Below are 23426 nucleotides of genomic sequence, written 5' to 3'. Positions count from 1 at the left end.
ACCTGAAGCCCCGGATCATAGCTGTATTGCATGAAGGGCACCCGGGCATCACTAGGATGAAGGCCCTAGCATGAAGTTATGTCTGGTGGCCGGGTCTCGATGAGGCAGTCACCAGGAAGGTGCAGGGCTGTCAGGCATGTCAGTTATCAAGACCTGCTCCTCCTCCTGCTGCCACCAGCGAATGGGAAGACACGAAGTCTCCATGGTCTAGAGTCCACATTGACATAGCAGGCCCGGTGCAGGGAAAAACCTTTTTAGTGGTAGTGGACTCCTACTCAAAATGGGTCGAGCTAGCTCTCCTAAAGTCCACCACAACTGAAGAAGTGTCTGGCGTTCTGGTTGCTTTGTTTGGGACCCATGGGTATCCTGACATCCTGGTATCAGAAAATGCCCCACAGTTTACCTCCTCTCCCTTCGAACTATTCCTGTCCCAAAGGGGAATCAGGCATGCCTTAATCTCCCCTTTCCACCCTGCTGCTAATGGGAGGGCTGAGAGAGCTGTAATATCAGCCAAGGAAGCCCTGGGGAGGATGACTGGGAGGAATTGGTTTTCTAAAATTGCCTTATACCACCTAACACAGCACACCACCCCAAATGCTCAGACTAATCTATCCCCAGCTGAACTGCTAATGGGCAGGAGGTTGAGAATGACCCTGGACAGACTCCACCCAGCCTATGCTCCTAGCACATCTCTGGATTCCAGTAGCAAAACACGGGAATTTAGACTAAGCAACCCAGTCTATGGCTGCAACTATGCCGGCAATCCCCTATGGTTGCCAGGCTGGGTGGAGAGAATAACAGGCCCCAAGTCCTATAGGGAGCGGATGGCTGATGGGAGACTATGGCGCCGACACATGGACCAGCTAAGGAGTCATTGGAATACTCCTGCAGGTCCAGCCCAAGACAACACCAATGCCACAGGGATCGAAGAACTGACCAAGGACAACAGGCCAACACCCGAACAGCAGTCACGCACAAGGGACTTACCTGAGCCAGATGCACCACCAGTGGCTGAAGCTTGCCTGCTGCCCAATGAAACCAACTGGTCACCCTCAGAGGCCACCCAGGGGAGAGAGCCAACATTGGTCCCGATGGAAGATGCCAGCACTGCAGCCGATCATCCCCCGTCAGTGACTCTGGCCAGACTAAGAAGATCCAAGAGAGTGAGGCGGCAACCCACCTACCTGGAGCACTACGCATGCGCAATTCCAGGGGGGAGGAATGTTATATCCAGTGACAGTCTTCACTCTGGTCCACTGCTTGAGCGGGAACCAGAACCATCACTGATTGGCTGAGCCCTCTTGATAGCTCACTATAAACTGGCTCAACTGTCGCCTGTCAGCCGGCTGCCGAGTTAGTGGCGATACGCCCGGCTGGGTTACATTGTAGCCAATAAGTCCTGTTAACCTTTCTGACAGCCTCTGCCTCTCTTTCCTTGTGCACCAAACTTAAAAAGAAGAAATGAGGGTTTTTCACTGATTTGTGGAGAATGAGAAATGATCTAATTTGGACACAAACTAAGACATGTGAGACAGCAAAAAGCTACATCAGTTCCTAGCTACAGAAAACAAAAAGCTGGATGTTTGGAGTTATATAATGACAAAAGGTAGGTATAATTAGGCGAGGCTCTCCCTGAGGTTTCTTCCCCTCTGTTTAGATAGGCAATACCAACTTCCAGATTCCTTTGGGTTTTATTCTGGCGGCAATGAGGGAGGGGCTAAGCCATGTTGTTTCAGTGTTAGCTACTTAAACTTGTTAGGATATTCTACTTGGTACAATATTTCCCTATTGCACAATTTTCCTATTAACGCCAGTTCATCATTACACTATTTCCCAGTTATGCTGTTTCAAACAGCAGCAAGTAGCTTTCTTTACATTTCACACAGTGCTGTTCAGCTCTTTAGACAGAGTACACAAAGCTAACAGAGCACTGCACAGGAGGGAGCACACCCACGTTAGCCTGAAATGGCCAATACATGCTGTTCTGATCTGACCTTAGCTCCTCACATCACCTAATCTGAGAGAACAGAAGGCCAAGCATGGTAGGCAGACATCACCGTGGGCCTGACCTTTTTTCTGCCTCAGGAAATGCATGATGCAAGATTTTATGGTGAATGGAAAGAAGAGGCAAAATAGGGATAGGGTTGGCAAAACAAAGCAGCCTCCGATAAGAAACAGGGCTGGCAAAGTACTTGATTTCTGAAGCTCTCCTGCATACTAACATGTTTTAAGCTATGGACATTTTCTAGCTGCTTTATAATTTTTAATAATGGTAGGAAAGACCTTCATTCTCTCCAGCCTTCATCCCTTTGCCAGCTCATCTGTCACTTTTCCACTCATCCCTCATCTAGACGTTTGGGCCTTTTTACCAAATTAATATTTTTTGTTATTTTCATTTGGTGCAAAAGTGGTTTAAGCTAGGCTATGGACTTGTACTTTCCCACAGATAATAAATTGCCATTCAAAATACACAGAGTCTCCAGAAGTATTTAAAAAATGCACATTCAGACACTGAAGAAATATGGAAGACTGAAAGCAGTAGGTTTTCATTTCTGTTTTATTTTTAATCCATGGCTCAGAGCCCTTCAGTTTTAGCACAGTATTCTTCAAAAGTATTTCCACCCTTATTCTTCATCACTGCATCCTGAGAAGTCTAAATTTAAATATAAACTCAATTCTCAAGATGCCTTTTATATTTTCCATGCTATCATTGTTTTAATTCTGTGGCATTAAACGCAGGCCCAAAATTAGCAAATTATCTTGCTGCAGAGCTAAGAGAAATGTGACTGTACAATAGGAAAGCTCTGAAGTTTCTATGGGGTTATTTGTATTTGACCTTATTACTTGATTTAGCTATAGCTATGTGATTATGTATATAAGAACAAGAGAACAACAGTTTGGCAAGATCTGTACTTCAAAAACATGCCAAGCTCATTAAAGCACACTGTGAAGGGCACCTAAATGCTTCAATCTATCATTATAATTTTCATGGCTTTGTGCTGTGAAAACTTATATTAGTTTTGGTTAGTTTGGTTTTTCATGTTTTCTCCTAATAGGAAGTATAAAAAGTTTATAGATTTTATTTTATTCACTTATTTTATTTATTGCGGAAATTTATATGGTCACCCAACTTACGCACAGGTTGTAAGCCACTCAGGTGATTCTGAGTGGCTTACAACATTAAAAAAAATCCACAACATAAAAAAAAACCATAAAATGCCCCCCACCACTACCCATGGCAGCAGCAATAAAATCAAATCAATCACTTGATGTAATGGAGGATAGATGGTCCTTCAAATAGCATGTCCCTGAATCATGTAGGTCCTATCATACTGCATGCCTTTCACTTTTGAGTATCCATTTGTTTACTGGTTTATTCATATACTTTCATCCCATTTTTGTGCTTCTCAGGTTGTAATACAGTGAAGTAAAACTAGAATCAATATCAAAATATGTCAAAAATATGTAGGTAGGATAAGAAGCAATTGATGGAAATTAGTCAAAGAGGGAACCAACCTACAACTAAGGAGAAATTTCCTGACAGTTAGAACTATTAATCAGTGGAACGACTTGCCTCCAGAAATTGTGGGCCAGAGGTGGTATTCAGCAGGTTCTGACCAGTTCTGGAGAAGTGGTAGCGGAAATTTTGGGTAGTTCAGAGGACTGACAAATACCACCTCTGACTGGAGATTTTACAGTATCCTTCCCCTGCCACACCCACCAAGCCATGCCCACAGAACCAGTAGTAAAAACATGTGAATCCCACCACTGTTGTGGGTGCTTCAACACTGGAGATTTTTAAGAAGAGATTGGGCAGCTATTTGTCTGAAATGGCATAGGGTATCCTGCTTGAGCGGGGGGATAGGACTAGAAGACCTCAAGGGTACCTTCCAACTCTGTTATTCGTGTATCTCTCTCTCTCTCTCTCTCTCTCTCTCTCTCTCTCTCTCTCTCCAAAGGAAGGGCCAATGGAAACATTACAAACTGTGAGCAAAAAATTAAAACAGACCTCTTCATCATTCAATGGTACATTGTTTAGCTCAAAAATACAAGGTGTCTTCTAACAACTGAAGTATAGAGTTTTGACCAAAATCTTGGCTCCTCTACGTGCTCACTAAGAAAGGATTTTTTGAAATGACCATCAGAGCATTGATATTTCGTATATTAATAATAACATGCTCTGATGCTAAGGAGTTCTACTTCCCCTCCCCACCTGAAAAGAAATCTGTTCCAAATGCAAAAGACAAGCAGAGGAGAGGAGTTTCAGTTTTAGTTTCACAGCAGTAACCAGCTTTAGTACAGAAGAGTAGAGCTAAGCCACTCCCAGGCTCCTTGCTCCTTCTTGCTCATACAGCAAATACTGTTTCAGTTTCCATGTCTCTCACCCACTGACAGGAGGCTAGCCAGATGAATACCGATGGATGCTGGTAGGCAGAGGCACATTTTCCCCCTTATTTTCCACCCCCAAAACTAAGCCTGATCACATAGTTTCATAGAGAAGCACGGGTATAGAGCTAATTTGCTAATATACACAAGCCTCTTGAAAGCAAATAAGACTTTCGCCATCTTTACATTTCAAATAATGTAATCTCCTTCTCCTTTTTTTCTTTATCAATCTTTGCTTGCAGTCTTAGCTGGAAGAATGCTATTTTATCCAACCACCAAAAGGAGGATCTGTTCATCTAAAGAGATATCTAAAACTTTGAGAAAGAGTTTCCAACCCATTTATCTAACCAGTAAGCCATATATTCTTTTAGAAAGGGAGATAGTGAGCTTCTGGAGGAATATTAGTTTATAAAATGCTGTCACATTCTCATTCTTGCAAGACTGCTCAAATCTTTAATCGAACACCATTCTAATTAAAACCCTTTGTTTAATCCATGCAATCCAGCAGCAAACCATAGTGAGTGAATCAGTGGAGCATAATCTTTGATATCAATATGCAGAATTGTGATTGTACTGGTAGTCATCAATTAGATAACTTAGTATGAACAAAGACATAATAAGCTTTCACACATCAGCACACCATTGCTGGAGCCTAGGAAGAAGAGGAAAAGAAGGTATAATCCCTTTTCTGCTAATAAGGATCCGGAGCCACCTAGAAGCTGCTACTGGAAAATAGGTTTGATGAACTGACCAAACTTGGCAATTCCCCTGGCTTGCATACTAAATTGTTCCTCCATCCACATACGGACTCGAGTTCTGGCAATCTGTCTTCCTTAGCAGTTCACACAGAAACACACAGAAACGCCCCACGTCCTTCAAAGTTCTCAGAAGTTCCTCAACCTTTGATGATTATAGAAGAAAGGAGTGCAGGGAACCCTTCTTCTATTGGTATGAACTTTGGTTTATGTGCTTTGGAACAGTTCCCTAGTCATGAATCCCTAATCGCCCGGCTAATATTTATTTTTAAGCATCAAAAAGAATTTCAATCAACTGAGCAAATGTACATCAAGTTTGGTATTTGCCTATTGTGACTGCAAAAAGATTTATTAATGCCCAGCATGTGTTCACATTCTCATCCAAAACAGAGAGAAAATCAAGTTACATATGTCTCACCATGAAAAACAAAAGTGTGTATTTGGCAAATGTCTTCTGAAATCTGTTCCTTGCCAGAGTTTCTCTGTTTTGCTTCTGTCATTTCTTTTTTGTTTTCTTTGTTAATCCTTTAACTGTCCCCCAATTTTCCCATCTGTTAACTTTACATTATCATATGATTTCCCATTTACTTTGCCAAAAGAAAAAAGAAAAGAAAAAAATGTATACTATCAGGGATGTTTGCTCCCATTTCCTAGTAATATATTAAAGCAACATTTGCTACAGTAAGAAACAAGTCTCATGCTAATAAGTTGCTTCTGCTGCATTTATTGCTAAGTGTGTAGAATGATAATTTTATATGGGAGAGACAAAAGAATGGTGTTTATTAACTATGATCATTAACTGAGCAGCCAGAATGAATCTAGAGATTCTTACCCTAGCTACATATTTTGCTACGAAACTTTCTTGTTGCTGAAAGCTTTCTTAAATTTACAACCAAACATCATTTTTTCTGCACTTCAAAAGATAAAATTAACAACATCTCCTTTGATACCTTTTAATATTCTTTAAAAAATAAACATCATTTACAATTGCAGCCCAGTGCTTCCTTTGCAACTCTTTCCACCTCAAAACTTCCAAAGTATCTTGATTGTTTGTCCCCTGGTAAATTGGTAGTTTGAGACTGCCTTGAGTAATTTTATCTCTTTCATTATGGCAGCCATTTTATGAGAGTGCCCATGTCATACTCCCAAGATTCAAAGTATGTCTCCTGGGTAGAAAAAAGCTAAGGCATAATAGAAAAGAATACTTTTCAAGCTTGATATTGGCATAGCAAGTGGCATCACTGCATAGCTACCCAAGGCCATCTCTGGGAAGACCACTCTGATGAACCAAATTTTCATCAATAAATACCAAGTAGCTACCATTTTAATTATTGTTTACCGAACTCTATTAAGATCAGATAATTGGAAGCTGCTTGGCACTCATATCTCCTCTTTTTTGTTATTTCTATCAGGAATAAAAGTTGGGCCTATTAAATGATCCATGCTGATTGGTTAATTGTAGGATGGTTGACCAAATCCTTCATCTTCTTGTTTGTTTCTACAATGGGTAAAGTGTTAATGAATAAATCTTCTTGGTAGGACAGTGGACAGTAAAGCACAATTGAGATGGAACTGGAAGAAAGTTAAAGAAGACCCCAATACCCTTTATCTCTGATAGAAGTAAATTAAAAGAGAGATAAAAACACAGAAAGTACCAAATTTTTATTCCAGCTAACAGTTTTGCTTTAAAAACAGTGAAAATGTTCTTCTTTCAGTGAAAATCTGTATGTTTATTGTTATTCTTCTTGGGATACCATATACTACAGTAATATCCATTATCTCTAGTTCTTAGGACACTCAGTTGTATTTTCTGGGGTAGAATTTGAAGATTTCCTCCAAAAGAAAAGGAAAATATAGAGGAATCTAAAATAACAATGAGGGTTAAAAGTTTTGTTTGAGAACTTGAGGGTCACATTGCTACATTTTACTGCTGAGTCCTACTTATAAACATTACAAATGCAATCCTCTGTGTGCTTATGTAGACAAATGCCATTTGTGCAAGAAGAAAATATCACCAGTCTTGAGGAAACCATTTTTTTTTGCTAGCAAACAAACAAAAACTTTAGAAAAAATAGATTATTTTGGCTGAAAAAGCAACACTTTGGGGGTAGAGTAGAAGGACTAGTAAAAGATCCATATCATAACATTTTGATGAAAATCCCTTGTTATTAAATTGTTCTCTAGGGATGGATGGATGGATAGATGGATGGGAGGAAGGAAGGATGGAGAATGATAGATAGATAGATAGATAGATAGATAGATAGATAGATAGATAGATAGATAGATAGATAGATAGATAGATAGATAGGAGAGAGAGAGAGAGACAGAGAGAGAGAGAAGAGAGTCTTGTCTTTGTTCAGATAATAGTATAAATTGTAAAATTTAGCATTTCAATAGACCAGACAATTTCAAGTCGCAGCAAACTGACAAGCTGTGCCTTCCTGATTCTTATTGTAGAAGTTAAGGGTTGGATCATGCCAGCCTAATGAATAAATGATAATAAAGTAATGGGCAGCCATGAATGCAATGAGATCAGTGTGACAATCACCCACAGGGAAGTTAAGAGCTTCACATTAATGGTACCCAGAGAGTCATTAAGGCAGTTGAGTGGATTGATTACCTTTTGTTATTCTCTCATGGCTCTGGAACTCTTTTGTGTTGTAAAGATGGAGGAGGAGAAGACTACAAGGCCAAACAGGTGGCTGGGAATGAATAATCTTTGACTACAGAAAAAGTAAAAAGAAACTGAAATCTGGAAAAAAGCTGTTGCATGTTAAACTGTGCATTTGGTAAGCAGCCACATATGGTTGTAGACTAAAGGAAAACAAGAGGCCAATCAATTCATATATTCTGGCTTTTGTGTAATCCCTCCCTAAATCCCAAATAGCATCATACATAGTTCACACATACTAGAGTAGTTATGTAGAAAAACAAGTGAACTGTTTAATAGCATTTCCAGCTCAGTACCTCTGAGTGTGTTGAACTATAACTCCCATTTTCTTTATCACCATAAGAATACAGTGTAAGGAAGGATGAAATCATATTCCTTTTTTTTCAGAATGCAGATTCATTTAATTTTTACATAATTTATTTTTAAACTAGCGATCCATCCACAGAGAAAGATATAATTTACAACATTTAGCCTTTAAAATAGACAACCAAAATAAGAAATCAAATTGTATCCCCCTTGCTCATAACCAAAAATAATGAGTACAAATTAAATTTATATTTAAATTTATTTAAATATAAATAAATATATTTATTTTAATAAAGTGTATCTCTGTAAGAGGAACATTAACTTGAGCAAATATTTTTGTCCAGCTGCAACAAAGTGTACACATTAACAGTGCTAAAATGAACTAAAATTAAATATTTTACGGAAGGAAGGCAGACAGCCAGGAAGGAAGGAAAACCGCTCTGATTAGAGATTCTGCCATCATTTGTTACAGTGCCAGCTGCAGATGTTTCAAGGTCTTGGGTAATATGTCTTCAATGGACCCTTTCTGAGCAAGCTACTTCTTGTTCACTACTGCTCCTGGCCTCTTTGAAGACAATCCACACCATTAGTACTGTAGTCTAGAGAAAAGCACAACTTTCTACTCCTTCTCAATGCATGACATTAACTAACCCTGATGTGTGAGTATCTCTGCTTCATAAAAGAACTCATCACATGAAATAGAAAACATATGCCAACATACATCCAGAAGTGTTAGCCCAAGATTCATGGCTCATGTTTTCCACCTCTTTGAATACACTGAAACATCACAATATTTCTTTCAAGGATATGGGAAAATTCTATAGCTTCCTTCTTTCCTTCCTTCTTTCTTTCCTTCCTTCCTTCCTTCTCTCTCTCTCTCTTCCTTTTTTTGTTTTTGAAATTCATATCTATAAATTGTTCAGAGCGGGATTTTCAGATAATTTGTTTCTTGGTTTCTTGCAATAGTGTCTTAGTACACTAACAGGATAATGACTCCTCCAAAGGAGAGGCCTTGTCATAACTATGGGTTAAAGCAAGCCCCCACTGACCATAATGTAATCATTGAGTTTTTACTATCGTGATAATTTCCAGTGTTTCCTGCCAGTGACTGATTCTCTGCAGAAGTAGCAATAATTTGTTTCCTTGCATGTCAAAAAAGATGATTTTTTTTCTTGTTGGAAAGGATGGTTGGGTCATCTAAACCCACCCCCCAAGCTCTTGAGATGCCCTAAAATATTATGACTTTCCTAAACGAATCTCAGTAAGTTACTAGCAAAAAATTGGAATGTTATAAAAATACCATTATGCTAGCAATTTATTACTGTTTGTTTAATAGTGATGGAGAGACATCTTTAGGTATGAAACCAAGGGGTCAGGAAAAGGCAATAATTCTTCGTTGACAAGAATGCACAGCTTGGTTTCTACTTCTACATTATTAACACTTGGCCAAGAATAAGTATTGATTGCCTATCTCTGTGAGCTCCACAGCCTTGCAAATATTTAAGCATGCCTATATTTCTGCATTATGGTGTCTGCATATAGTTAAAATAGCCCTGATCAATTTTAAGGTGGAATAAAAACAAAATCAGGGCATGTTTGGAAGTGCCTTATCACAATGAGCTTAAAGAGGTTTATTTCTTTGTTGGCATTCTCAGGACTGGGTTATAGCAATAGCACTTAGACTTATATACCGCTTTACACTCCTTTACAGTTCTCTCTAAACAGTTTACAGTCAGCATATTGCCCTCAACAATCTGGGTCCTCATTTTAACAACGTAGGAAGGAGGGAAGGCTGAGTCAACCTTAAGCCTGGTGAGATTTGAACTGCCAAATTGCAGGCAGCCACCAGTGGCTCTTTCTTGTTGAAATCAGTGGAACCTAAATATGCAATCTCGCTCTGAATTTTTTCCAACCCACTTAGTTTTATTAGAGCACTCTTCTGTTTCTCAATTCCAACTTGATTTTAAGAGTTTAAAAGCAATAGGATCCAGTGAAATATACAACTAAAGGGGGGAAAAAAGATTTTCCATTTATAATTGCAGCTTTCTTCTAAAATGCTTTTTCTCCACCATAAGGAAAAACAAAAACCATCAAAGCAGGCAAATGAGGGCGGGTGGCTCTCTGGTGTCTTGCTCAATTTGTCTGTCCTGAGCCCCTATTGTTGCACTGAAAATAAAAGTCATTGTTCTCAATTATTTCAAAAAGTCATCAAATATGCTCCAAGCAACATCTGTGTTTTCTGATTGTATTGGAGTTTTTGGTCTTAACTTACACAGAAAGAACAACAAGAAGAAGAAAGGCAGAAGATGCCAAACCCTTTCCCTTAGCATTCATGAGATCTCTCACCCTTTGTGTATTGTGTATATAACTCTCTAAAAAGAAAAAAAACATTTTCTAGATAGATAGATAGATAGATAGATAGATAGATAGATAGATAGATAGATAGATAGATAGATAGATATAAAAACAGATTGTGAGACAGATGATTGTATTGTTTAATCAAATTTCCATCTGAAAACTCTTTTCCTTTCTGTAGCATTGGCTCTGTCCCTTGGACACGGGCGCAGGAAGGCACGTGGACACATAAAATAGAAATCTCTCCATATTATTAACTCTCCTAAGCTTCGCAATTGGTAAATGGAAAAGAAAACGGGGAACAAAAGTACTGGACATAAATTAAACCCCTGCTTGTTAAAAGTTCAAACCGAATTTTCTTTATTTTTCTACAGCTGTCAGATAAGCAGAGGGGAACCACCAATGCATGTTTAATGTGTTTTTTTATAAAAAAAAACACCTCACAATGTTCAGTAATACAACCTCCTTTGGAGATATTAGTTCAGGCCAGTGAACCCAGAGCAAGCCAAATGTGGAAATGTGGAATTGGGCCAGTGACCCCCACCAGTGCCTGTCATATCTGCTGAAAGCAAACTTGTCAAATATAGCTGGGGCAAAAAAAGCGGGGGTGGGGTATCCTTAAAAAAGAGGGTTCCAAAGAGCAAAGATGGTGTACAATGTATTCTATTTTTATCTGCAAGTTAAGTGATGTTCCTTGTTCTCCTACAAACCAAGACAGCATGGAGCAGATAATATGAGAAACACATTCTAGGTGCCTTAGAAAGGTGACTGGTTAGATTTACCAGCCAATGTAGTATTGCAAATTATTATGTTATATTATACTGGTTAGGGTTTTAAAAGGTGCCATGGAACTTCAAGTGGTAACAGATAACAGATAATCAAGAGTTGGAAGGGACCTTGTAGGTCATCTAGTCCAACCCCCCGCCCAAGCGGGAGTACCTACACCATTTCTGACAAATGGCAGTCCAATCTCTTCTTGAAAATCTCAAGTGATGACGTCCCCATGGTATTAGGCATAGAAGACCTTAATGGCATAGACTTTTTATATGTACAACATAGTCATGCAAAACTGGCAAAACTGCAACACTTTTCACTAATTCACACACCCACCGCTTGATTCCTCTGCTTTTGATTCTTGCCATAAAATTAATAACTGTGAAGTGGAAGTAAAAAAGTTCCACAGTAGTGTAAAAAGTATTAGGATTAATTTGAAGGTATCAGTTCTTTTTAATATGCAGACTTGAAATGATCAAGTATGTACTCATGATCCAATACATTCCAACACAGGTAAATGAAAATTTGCCTGGCCAAGGATCTTTGTGATTGAAATGGTTTTTAATTCCACAATCCATAATTTATTGGGGAGGGATGGTTCCCTTAGTTATTATCCATCTAAAGCACATGGAAATCTGCTCATAAAATTATTTTACTATTCTGTTCCTCATGTATATGATTGTGTTAGCCAACCCTACAACTACATAGGTAAAATAAGCCTCTGACTGTGAATAGTCCAGCAAAACACTCTTAGCACAATGGCTTCAAGGCAGGAAGTCCAGCAAGGCAAAGAAACAAAGCAGCAAGAAGGCAAGAAGTCCAGCAAAATCCAAACGTCAGCAACGGCACACAAAACTCCACGAATTCAGTGCTTGTTCCCGACAAACCCCCCTCCCCACAGCACCTCTTTAAGTCTCAGTCCCCAGGCGTGCCTTGTGAAGAGGGACGGGGTGCTCTCCTCCTGAGTCTTCAGGTTGGCCTGCATTGCTCCTGCCTCCTCTCCATTCTCCCTGTTCGGGGATCAGGAAGGGACAGTCCTTGCTCATTATCTGAACTCTGTCACTTCTCATCACCACTACCTGCCCTCTGTTCCCCTCTCTCTCAGTTGTCCTGCCGCTGTTCTTCCCTGCTGGCAAGCCACCCCAGGCCTCATCCCGCTCCTCCCACGTTCCTCCAAAGCCAATGAAACTGCCCCCTCGACCTCCATCTGCCCCAGCTCCAGCTCGTCTTCCTTCATGGACTCAAGCTCTGACAGGGCCATAGACAAAATCTTTATTATTATTTTACCTAAAAACAGGTTAGTAACAAATGTAGAAGGAATGTTGGTCCAATTTCTAATAAAGATTTGACTTTCATATTTCATTGTTTCCATCAGCCCATAATTCTTAAATAAGCAATAGATTGTCAAGAGAAGGGTCTACAAAATTTAAAAATATAATCAAACAAGATTTAGCAAAACTCAGGAACAAAAGAAGCAATGTTTCATGTTAGGGGAGTTTTTTTCATACAGAAAGTTGCACTTTTACAGTCTGCCTTTCTAGATTATATTGAGGAAGGTTGCAATTTGAATTGTATTCACGCAATCTACACAACAGTGTCGGGAACAATAAGGATGCTTTCAATCATCTGGTTTGTGTAAACTACAATGGTTATGGTTATGTGCTGGTTATGGCAGTTAACTAGGGGTTTTCTTCCCCTTGTCTTTTTACTCCTTGGTCCATGTCAGCTTTTAGCCAAAATAAGCCAATTGAGATGATTTGACTCCTTTCCTTCCCCTGCTGTAAAGACAACCCTTCAAATGTTGTGTTTCATATTCCTGTGGCAGGGCAATGGTCCCAAATAGCTGTCTGAACAGAGACGGGATTGTCAACATTTCAGCCCAATGCATATAATAGAGGGTTAGGACTGATGCTTTACTTTTCAGTGAAAAATGTGCTTATCTGGGCCAAATGTCAATAAACCTCATTTCATGCTCTTCCCTATTTTGATCCTTTCAGATCCTGGAGATGAATCAGAGCCTGACCACCCAACCAGGTGTTCACCATCTTATTGCTCTAATTAAGCAATCCAAGCAAATTTCCATGTGTATGGAATATAACTAGCCCTAGCCATGTACCTCCATTTTACCCCTTGAGGAGGGGGCTTCACCATTGAATCATTGGATTTCTCTGTATTTTTCATGTGACAGGTCCTAATTATGCAAGGATATATTATAATTAAAAGCATTACAAACATGGCTGTTTGCAAAAAATCTAAACAAACTCTCAGTATGGTCTTTACAGTTCATTGGCCAGGGCTAATACAGTTACAGATGACACTGTTTTAGCACTAATGTAACATCAGTCTTCTACACAATTATTGTAATTTGGAGGGGGAAACTCCTGAACTGCATTTGTCAAATCCAGCTGCACTTGGAACACTTTTGGAGTCATTAAATCATCCTACGTTTTACCCAGTGCTCAGCCTTTCAAATCTTTTATTCTTATATATGTTTCAAATATTTTGGTGGTGTATATTCCTTTCCTCTAAGGCCTGATCTTCAGAGCCGCAGCAGCAGGAATGTGGACTTGTACCAATAGTGCTACGGGAACAATTTATGTCTGCCAACCAAGTCAAAACCAACTAGCTGTGCTTCCTGTCAATACACATGTAAGCTACTTTCCAGGCATTGTATCAGGGAAACTGGGAACCAAATTTCAGTTCTTTAATCTGCTTCTGCCATGCTTGAACTAGCCTTCTGTGAAAGTTATATAAAGAGATATGCATCACACCGCACTTCAAGAAAAGCAACTCCTTGCTGATGGAAGAGGACTAATATTTCATGTTGTACTGACTTCAGAGGCAGTTGTAGGATGCTTGGAATTATTGTTGCCAAAATTCACAGGGAAAATATTTGTTTCCCTCAATCTGGTAAATGGTTTTATTGAGTCACGGCAAAATGGACTGATATAAAGTTAGAATTAAATAAATGAAGCTTGATTTTAATATTAAATAAGTATGTTTAAGAGCAACCAGATCTTGTCCTTGGCTTATTGGCCACATATGAGCCTACTGATACTTGAACATGGTCCCTGCCTCTTTATTTGCTATTAAACTAAGCATGCTGTAACTTGCCATAAAATTTGGACAATTAACTACATCACCAGTTTTTTAACAGTAACCTGGTTTGAATCATTTGTGTAGAAATTCACCCTATGGAACTCAAACATTCTGATTTAAAACAACAACAAAACTACAGCTTTGCACTAAGAGTTTTTTGGCGTAGGTATTTGTTATGGCGAAGCCTTCTTGAAACCTGCAAATGTACCCTAAGATATAGACTACCTTGGAAAAGATACAGTTTAAATAATAATTGCATTTCAACAGTTTTCATTTTCACCAGATTACATTAAATGTCCATACATCCTTATTGGAAATGGATAATCTCCACTCAGTTTAAACTGGCTGGCTTCTGTATAATATATTTGCCAACAAATATTTGTAAAAGCATATAGATAGTCCTCTATTTATGACCACAATTGAACCCAACGTTTATGCTGCTAAGTGAGAATTTTTTAAAGTGAGTTTTGCCCCATTTTACAACTTTTCTTGATTTGTTAAGTGAATCAATGCAGTTGCTCAATTGTAACACGGTTGTTACATGACTCTGGTTTCCCCATTGACTTTGCTTGTCAGAAGGTTGCAAAAGGTGATCACATGACCTCAGGACACTGCAACCATCATAAATGTGAGGTGGATGTACAGCATACAAATGTAAATCACGTGACTATAGGGATGCTGCAACGGTCATAAGCATGAAAAATGGCCATGAGTCATTTTTTTCTGTATCATTATGACTTCAAACAGTTATTGAATGAACTGTTGTAAGTTGAGGACTACCTGTACTCTTGATTTTGTTCAGAGGAAAGCAAGAAAACTAGAGCGAAACAATGAGTAAAATATATGTTTATTGTGTCACTATTAAGACCTAAAGCAGTATTAAATCAAGCAATACATACCTTTTTGTCAATCTTGATGTCTAATTAAACAATATCTCCAATATTAGTCTGATAATAAAGAGTTTTCTTTAACAACTAACTTATAATTAAATACTCTGTATATTCATAGATGTAAAAATAAAACAAAACTGTAAGTGCTGTATTCAAAGATAGCTCTTACTTGATCAGCAAAAATTCTGTATAAGGCCAAAAAAAGAGGGAAATAACACTCATAAATAAATGTTCTCTCAATAAGCTTTAATGGCTTTTCTGAATAATGCTTTAAAGTAGCAACATCAGAATCAGTGGGGTCTGTCAAACCTCTATTAGCAGAATAAACATTATGTTATTATGTTTCCTTCAAAAGTTACTCTAGCTTGGGGCCATATGGCCAGTGAGATATCTCAGCAAGAAAGGGTTGTGTTACAGAAGGGGCTCTAGTGGGGTACCAGAAAAGATGGGTTGGACACTTGACCAATGTCACAATCACAGAATGTCATGCAAAAGAGCCTGAGCAAAATGACATGAACTCATCTGTGAAAACTGTCTAAGACTGGGGTCTGTAAACAAAGAGAGCACCTGCCAGAGAGCTGTTGTATTCCTTAAAGCTACCAACAGCCCTCACTGATCCATCATGTGTCTGGCACAAGGCCCCCATTGTTACAATCCACTCTGCCTCCAATAATTTCTCCTCTAAATGACACTGCCACACCACAGATCAATTCAATGGGAGGTGGGGGGGGGGGAATGTATCCTTTGTTGTGGGCACTAAAGGAGAGAAGAAGAAAAGTGGGACTGTGGGGGAGAGCAAAAGCCTTGAGTTTCTGGCAAATGGTAATGACAACATGTCTCTATTGTTTGTGCCTGAACAAACAACTATGCTACATGAGAGTTTGTATTGTCCTGCAGGCAATCTGCCACTAGTGCTTCTCTTAACTCATATGGAGTGAAGTGGAGGGGTAACAGGGAACCCACCACAGTGGCGATGATTAAAAAAATGCATCACAATAATAATAATTATTTAATAATTATGATATTTGTGATACATTTTTAAATGTTCAGTTGACTGAGTTTCATGTTTAATGAATAAAAGAGATGACAATAATAATACCAAAGAATAAACCATTCAAAAAAAATATTGGACGACACTTAGAAAATCTGCATCATGACAATATTTCCATCTGTCCATTACAAAAGGCCACACTTGGATCCACGCATATATCATACCAATACATTAGACATTAGGTTTTTGGGAAGTACATGATACATATGAAGGCCAATACCAGCTAAAGAACTGGCAGCTGTGATTTCACATCATATAATAATAACAGCCAATATTCATTTTTAATGAAAAACAGGGAGAAGAAATTGAAGTTGCTAAAGAACTGCAAGCGCTATTTGTTAATCAAGGACTAGGTTGGAAAATCAAGGACCAAATTAAAGAAGCTGAAAGAATGTTTGCCAAAATTAAATCAAATTAATAAGAAAACCTTGGCTAAAATAATGAAAAATATTAATGAAGCTGTTAAAATTATTCCAATGGAATCATTGGTCCAAACAAACTGGCTGATGTATGTTGCAACTTCCTAAGCTTTGTGAAAATTTGTGAGAAAACAATAGGAATTGCAACAATAGAAAATAATTTCAAGCAAGCTGAAAATTCAATAAAGGTACTCAGTATGGAATATATTAGAATATTTGAGGAGTTGATCCAAAAGCAATTAGAGAAGGTCAAAAACAAAAGGGCTCCTAGATCAGATGGATTGTGGTTATTGTTATATTAGCATTGACAAATCTAAAGCTGACTTGCCAGACCAGATGAGTAGGGATTTGGAAACACCAGAAAATGAAAAATGGCTAACTAGAAGGACATTCCTAATTCAGAAGGAGAAAGAAAATGCACCTGGAAACTACAGACTCATAACGTGTTTGCCAACAACACACAGTTACAGTTACATCCTGCAATAATATTTTTTAATATTATTAAATAGCAACATCTTCCTATCCAGTGGTCGGATTCAAAAAATTTTACAGTTCTGTGGGCGCTGCTTGGTGGGTGTGGCATGGCTTGGTGGGCAAGGTAGGGAAAGGATACTGCAAAATCTCCACCCCACTTCTGGGGGAAGGTTACTGGAAAATCCCATTGCCTTCCCACCCCGCTAACCTGCTTTCCAGCTCCATTCTCCTGTGCAGGACAACAAAAGAAGACCCAGCCAATCAGCTGGGACTTGGGAGGCAGAGAATAGATGGGGTGGGGCCAGTTAGAGTTCTGCTGGTTCTCTGAACTACTCAAAATGTCCGCTACCAGTTCTCCAGAACTGGTCAGAACCTGCTGAATACCACCTCTGTTCCTATTCCAGATTCTATTGGAAGGACTCAATAATGCCACATCCAGTCTGAATATCTGGTTAAGTGTGCCAGCCATTATAACATCATGATCAACTACTGGCAAATGGATGTGAAGGAACATATGGCACTATTTATTCCTTGCAGAGGCTGATTAAAATAGTATCCTTTATATCAAGGAGTTTAAAATATTTTTAAAATATTTAAAAGTCACATTTATGGGGGAATTAGCCTTGAATTTAAACTAAAAAAATGAATCAAAGACAGATTTGTTATCATATTTCAACATCACATCTTTCCAAAGAAATTCACACCAATTATGACATTGTTTTGTGACTTAGAATCTGTGCTGATAAACTTGAGATTTTAAAAAAATCAAATAATAATATTTGATTAATATTAGATTTTTGAAAAGCCTTTTGATAATATTTAGAAAGTATTGGTGTCTCAATATCAGTGTAACATCTAACCAAATAAGCACTGTCATAATTATGCTGTTATAATAATGTAATTATACATATAATTGAATTAAAAGTTTTAACAATAATGGTAAGACTGGATACAAACAAAAATAGAATGAAAAATAAGAAATAGAAAGAATAAAGAAAAGCTAAAAATGCAAGAAGAAAAAATACAAGAAAGGTAGAGGAAAAAAGGATATAAAGAAAAATAAAGAGAAGTAACTTCTCTTCTTCATAGCACTTACAGGTACAATTATGTTTTAACTTCTCTCTCTAAAATTATCTGAGGGACTTTCTCTTGCCAGTCACATCTACCCAACCTATCAAAGCGAGGAGGCAGGGAATGCTATGGGTCCCATCCCTGAGGGAGATACACCTAGTGGGACCCAGAAGAGCCTTCTCTGTGGGGGCTCCCTCTCTCTGGATCATTCCCTCAGAGATTAGAATGGCCCCCACACTAATACTCTTCTGGAAGGTGCTGAAGACCTGGTTCTGCCAGCAGGCCTGGGGAACTCAGAGGAGGGTAGAGCCCATTAAACGGTTCAGGTGATCTGCTGTTGCCGGGACATGGGAGATGGAGGTGATTTTGTTATATTGTACTATATTAATTTATTTGATTCTTTTTGTTAGTTTTATTGTATTAAATGTGGTTTTATATTCTGTAAGCTAACTTGAGTCCCAAGGGTGAATAGGCAGCAATATAAATTCAATAAATAAATAAATAAAATTACATCATGATGATCTCTTTCTATAATCTATCTTATCTAAATATTAAAACCATAAATCACAAATTCATGTTTTTCTTTTTTACACAAAATGTTCATAAGGAGTTTCCAATCACCAATAAATGTAGATATTATCTTTTCTTCAATCTAACAAATAAGACATTTTAGAAAGTCATCTTTATCAACCATTCCTCCATTCTGAGAATTGCCAAATCTTTGTGCATAAATAATCTTCCTGTAGTTATCACATATAAAAAAGTGTTCCACGGGGCTTTCCTAAATGTTTATCCATCAGTCCCAGGAAATAATTGGAAAGTTATGGATTCAACTGAATCTTTAAAATCTTTAAAATCCTCTGAATCACTCAACAATTTGAGCTCAATTTTTTTCTAGCTTTTTTACATCACTATAATTACTCAGCTAACTACATATATCACATTAATACATTTTTCAGATAAGTTATTTTAGATCCCGCACCATAAAAACTTCAGGAAGGTCTCCATTCCTTATGTATGTGGGTTGTATGAGTGTCATTTCAAAGAAAGATAATTTGATATTCTATTAACTATCTAGAACTTTTGCAATTTGGTCTGGATTAAGATGTTAAGGTACATCCTTGATGAGAATTTTGGACCTTATTTATATAGAAGAAAACAGTATCAGAGATAACAGGACCCCAAGCTATAAAACAATTGGGCCAGAGAACCTACTGGCAATCAGTACAATTCCTGGAAAATTGATGTTACTCTGCTAAATTAGTTGATGCTGGTCAGCAAGCAGGTACAACATTCCATGCCAGCTACAGATCCTGATTATCTTCAAAGGCAAACCCATTTAAAATGAATTATGATATTCTAATCCATGATAATCTAATCTAAGAAATCTTTAGTACCTCTTAGTCCAGGAAAACATGCAACTGGTAGACTAGGGTAAGCTGGTATTTTTGTTCTTTTCTATCCAACAGAATGTTAGGGAAAATAGATCTATCCATCATTAGGACAACTATCCAAAACAGAATAGAAGAGGATCAAATTTAGCATTCTGGGAAAAACCACCAGAAGAAAAGTGGAGTTGAACAATGAGACAGATCCAGATTTTTTATGGAATTCCAGAAAATTAGTTCCACAATGCATCGTGATGGGAGAGATGGTAAGGCAGCAACTCAGAAACTTCTGTTCTAAGTTTCCTCTTTCTTGATCATCAAAACAGAGTCTATTCAGCCTATCCTTTTCTTCCCAATGCACCATAAACACAAACAAGGAGATGTCACATGAAAGAAATGCAGAAACACATATGCATATACCCAGACTTTATTCACTATTTACCCACGTTTCCAGTCTACTATTTGCACCAGGAACCCATTTCCAAACCTATTTCCCACCTCTATGCAGGTATCTTGGGCAATTATATATTTAAAATGTGCCTTTTTGCAATTAACATCCCAACTACCTTTATCCTGAAATACACTTATTGGTGGTGACAGTGAAGGATCTGCTGATGCTTCTGTACACCCAGGTAATTGCAGTAGACAAGACTGCCTTTTAGTCTACAGATATTTACTAAATGTATTTCTCCTGAATGGTAATCATATATTTATCTGAGAGGTTTAATTCCATGAAATTTGTTGGACATACTTCTGAGTAGGCAATGCATAAAATATTAGTTTTAGCTAATTTGGAAACTGAAACAAATCATATAATCTAATACCAATAATAAGGGTATAGGGCAGTGATAGTTAACCCTTTCAACAATTAGTGCCCAAAGTGCGCATGTGCATCCCCAAAATATGCAATATGAATGTGTCCCCATGCATGCATTCCACCCCAGAAGAGGCGCACCATCCCCTGTGCATGCATACAGCCCATCCCCACATGCACCATGCCCACCGCGCATGCACTGCAGAGACTTGAAAATTAGCTTTCCAGCAGGAGGTACATGCACGCATTCACGGCAGAGCTGAACTGGGACAATGGGTCGCGTGCCCACAGAGAGGGCCCTGCGTGCCACCTCTGGCACTCGTGCCATAGGTTTGCCATCTTGGGTATAGGGTTCCAATGCTTTTTAGTTACTTTGGTTATTCATTGCCACAGAGTCAGACTGATGATTACATGAACTAATGTTCATCATCTCTACCTGCCTCTTAACACTTCCAAAACATTCCAATAACTTATATGATCCCATCCAATCCTCTTATCCACTGTTTTCCTCTTCTATTTTCTTTACTAATAGTATTTTTTTCTTAATCCATTACCGAGCTACTTTACATGCCCTGAAGTATGTGGTTTCTGCTTTCTGATCAGTGATTAATGACAACAGACTTAATTTCATCGAGGAGGATCAATAAAATTCATTCTTCTTGCAATATTTTAACAATTATCACTAATTACATATTTCCTCTTCGCAAAGTGTTATTTGTTAAAACTATACACATTTAGTTATGATAATATATAACATTTATAGGGTTCCAAAACTATAAGTGGTCAGGAGTGTTGCTAATATTATATTAACTCTAGCAAGAGATTCCTGGAATATATCTTAATATATTTACATTGGCTTCCATTTTCCTCAGTTCAGAACACTGTTCTTAACCTTGAAGCTGTAAATAAAATATTAAGTCCATCTCCCTGGCAGTCTCTTTTTACATCAACTAAGATATATAGCAGTGATTGTGGACAGCAGGAACTTCTCAACTCCCATACAGTGAGGTTCCTGTCCCAACATTATGCATCCTTTTTTAGCAATTGATAAATATCAGTACCTGAACATTTTGAAATAATGCTCCAGGAAGAATTATCTGAGCATAATTGGATTATTGCAATTTCCTTTTTTCAAACAACCAGATCTACAGCAGGGCAGTGGAGTAGGATGAGTAGCAGATAACAAGCAGAGAAGTGCCATTCTTCTGTCTGATGAGAATGATGTATGCCCCAGTACTTGTAAGTGTATTAGCAGACACTCAACAGTGCTGGAAGTGGTATTTCAAACTGTGCATGTAAAACAAGACAGATTTAGTCCTTCAATGAATTTTATCAGATCAAAAAAAAAATGAATCTAGAATTTCAGGAAGTGAATTGATAATGCCATGTTTGGAGCAACCTTATTTATTCAATTTCTTATTTTAGAATTTAAACATCTGAGTGTCTACCAAGATGCATCTTAAGAATATCATCACAGAAATAAAGCAACAAATGAATAATGCTTCAAATATTACCTTTACTTGACAGAAGACCAATTGCATGGCAAAAAATATCAGAACAGTATTAAGAGTTTGAATATTAAACCACTGGAGTTCTTTGAATAATTCAATTATAAATGAACTACCATAGAAAGAAATATGATGTCTTTTCCATGGATACAAAAAAAATTGAAGACCCGAAGAATAAGATACAGAAGACATAGCTTGGGAACCGTATATATAAAAAAGGGATACGTGCCTTAGTCATGCAGAAATAGAATACAACCCGGCAGAACAAAGCAACTATGAAAAAACAAACTAAATTTTCAATTGCATGAAAAGAATGTAAATTTTAAAAAGACAGGCAATGAAAGAAATTGAGTGAATATGAAAAACATCAAACAGTATCGTAGGGAAAATGTGGGGAATGATTGAAATAAGTGTATTTGTTTAATATAAAGAAGAGAAGATTAAGGTGAAGAGTGGTTACACTCTTCAAATATTGATTAAAATGTGATGAAGAAGATGTAATTATCTTCTTTAATTTATTTAATTATCAAGAATTATTAAGGAAAGGATGGATACACATCTGTCAGAATACTGATTTGGTGTCTCTCACTATAAATTTTGTCCTGCATAGTGAATTAAACTAAAGTCTAGATCACAGATGGAAAACTTGCAGCCATCCAGATTTTGTTAGCCTTACATTCCTAGTTAGCACTCATCATTGTCCAGGTTGATTTGGGCTGCTGAAAATTGTAGGTCAGCATCATTTGAGAGGCTCCAAATTCTACAGGATTGTTGATCCAGAGAATCTCAAATGTACTTTCTCATGGATTTCATTATTGTGAATACAAAGAAGATATGAATTCTAGAATTGATAGCTGGCTGAGGGATAATGCTTGATATCCATGCTGCTTTTGGCTCCTTGGAACATTAGTTCTTATAATGGGATTAGGACAGCATTAAAATTCCTATCATGCAAAGCATTACTATAATCTCATTCATTTGAGCATACTGTTCAACAACGTTTTCACACTGCAAAATAATGGAATATTATGATTGAATAGCTCTGTTACAAATTGCCGCTAAGTTAAAGTGTTTGTGCAAACTATGACATCAAGCCTGTGAAGGAGAAATCAGCCAATCAAATCCAAGAGGAAGGCAGAAAGGACAATCAAGAATTTAGGAACATATCAAAATATGGGTAGATCTTATTGATTATATTAAGGCTCTGCTAGAAGAAAACATTCTTCACGCTCCCTTCTTCAGAAGTGAATATCTCGCCTTGGTGGGCTTCTTCTTTAAAAAGACTATTACCCATGGTTTTTTTAAAAAAAATGACTATCACCCATCACAAACACAGAGAGATCTTGCAATTCCTGATACCCTTATCTTTCCCTCTCTGATAAATTCCTCTGGGGAACTACTTTTGAACCAACTTTTATTTAAACATGTATGTGTTTGGGAAGGATTACTTCATCTTTCATTCTAA

The 23426-nt window shown here is 37.8% G+C and overlaps 1 long non-coding RNA gene across 1 annotated transcript in view; it reads left to right on the top strand.

Annotated features, from left to right (window-relative positions):
* The window catches only part of LOC148128152 (uncharacterized), a 60040-nt gene extending 46776 nt beyond the window's left edge, over nt 1-13264 (top strand). Inside the window, exon 4 of the long non-coding RNA XR_015741379.1 lies at nt 13245-13264. This is a non-coding gene — a long non-coding RNA (uncharacterized LOC148128152). The remainder of the gene's footprint in view (nt 1-13244) is intronic.
* The last annotated feature ends 10162 nt before the right edge of the window (nt 13265-23426 follow it).

This window comes from Pseudonaja textilis, chromosome 1 (assembly GCF_049901715.1).
Source record: "Pseudonaja textilis isolate UNSWEBS1 chromosome 1, rPseTex1.2, whole genome shotgun sequence".
Classification (NCBI taxonomy): Eukaryota; Metazoa; Chordata; class Lepidosauria; order Squamata; family Elapidae; genus Pseudonaja; species Pseudonaja textilis.
This window is presented reverse-complemented; position numbering and strand designations above follow the sequence as displayed.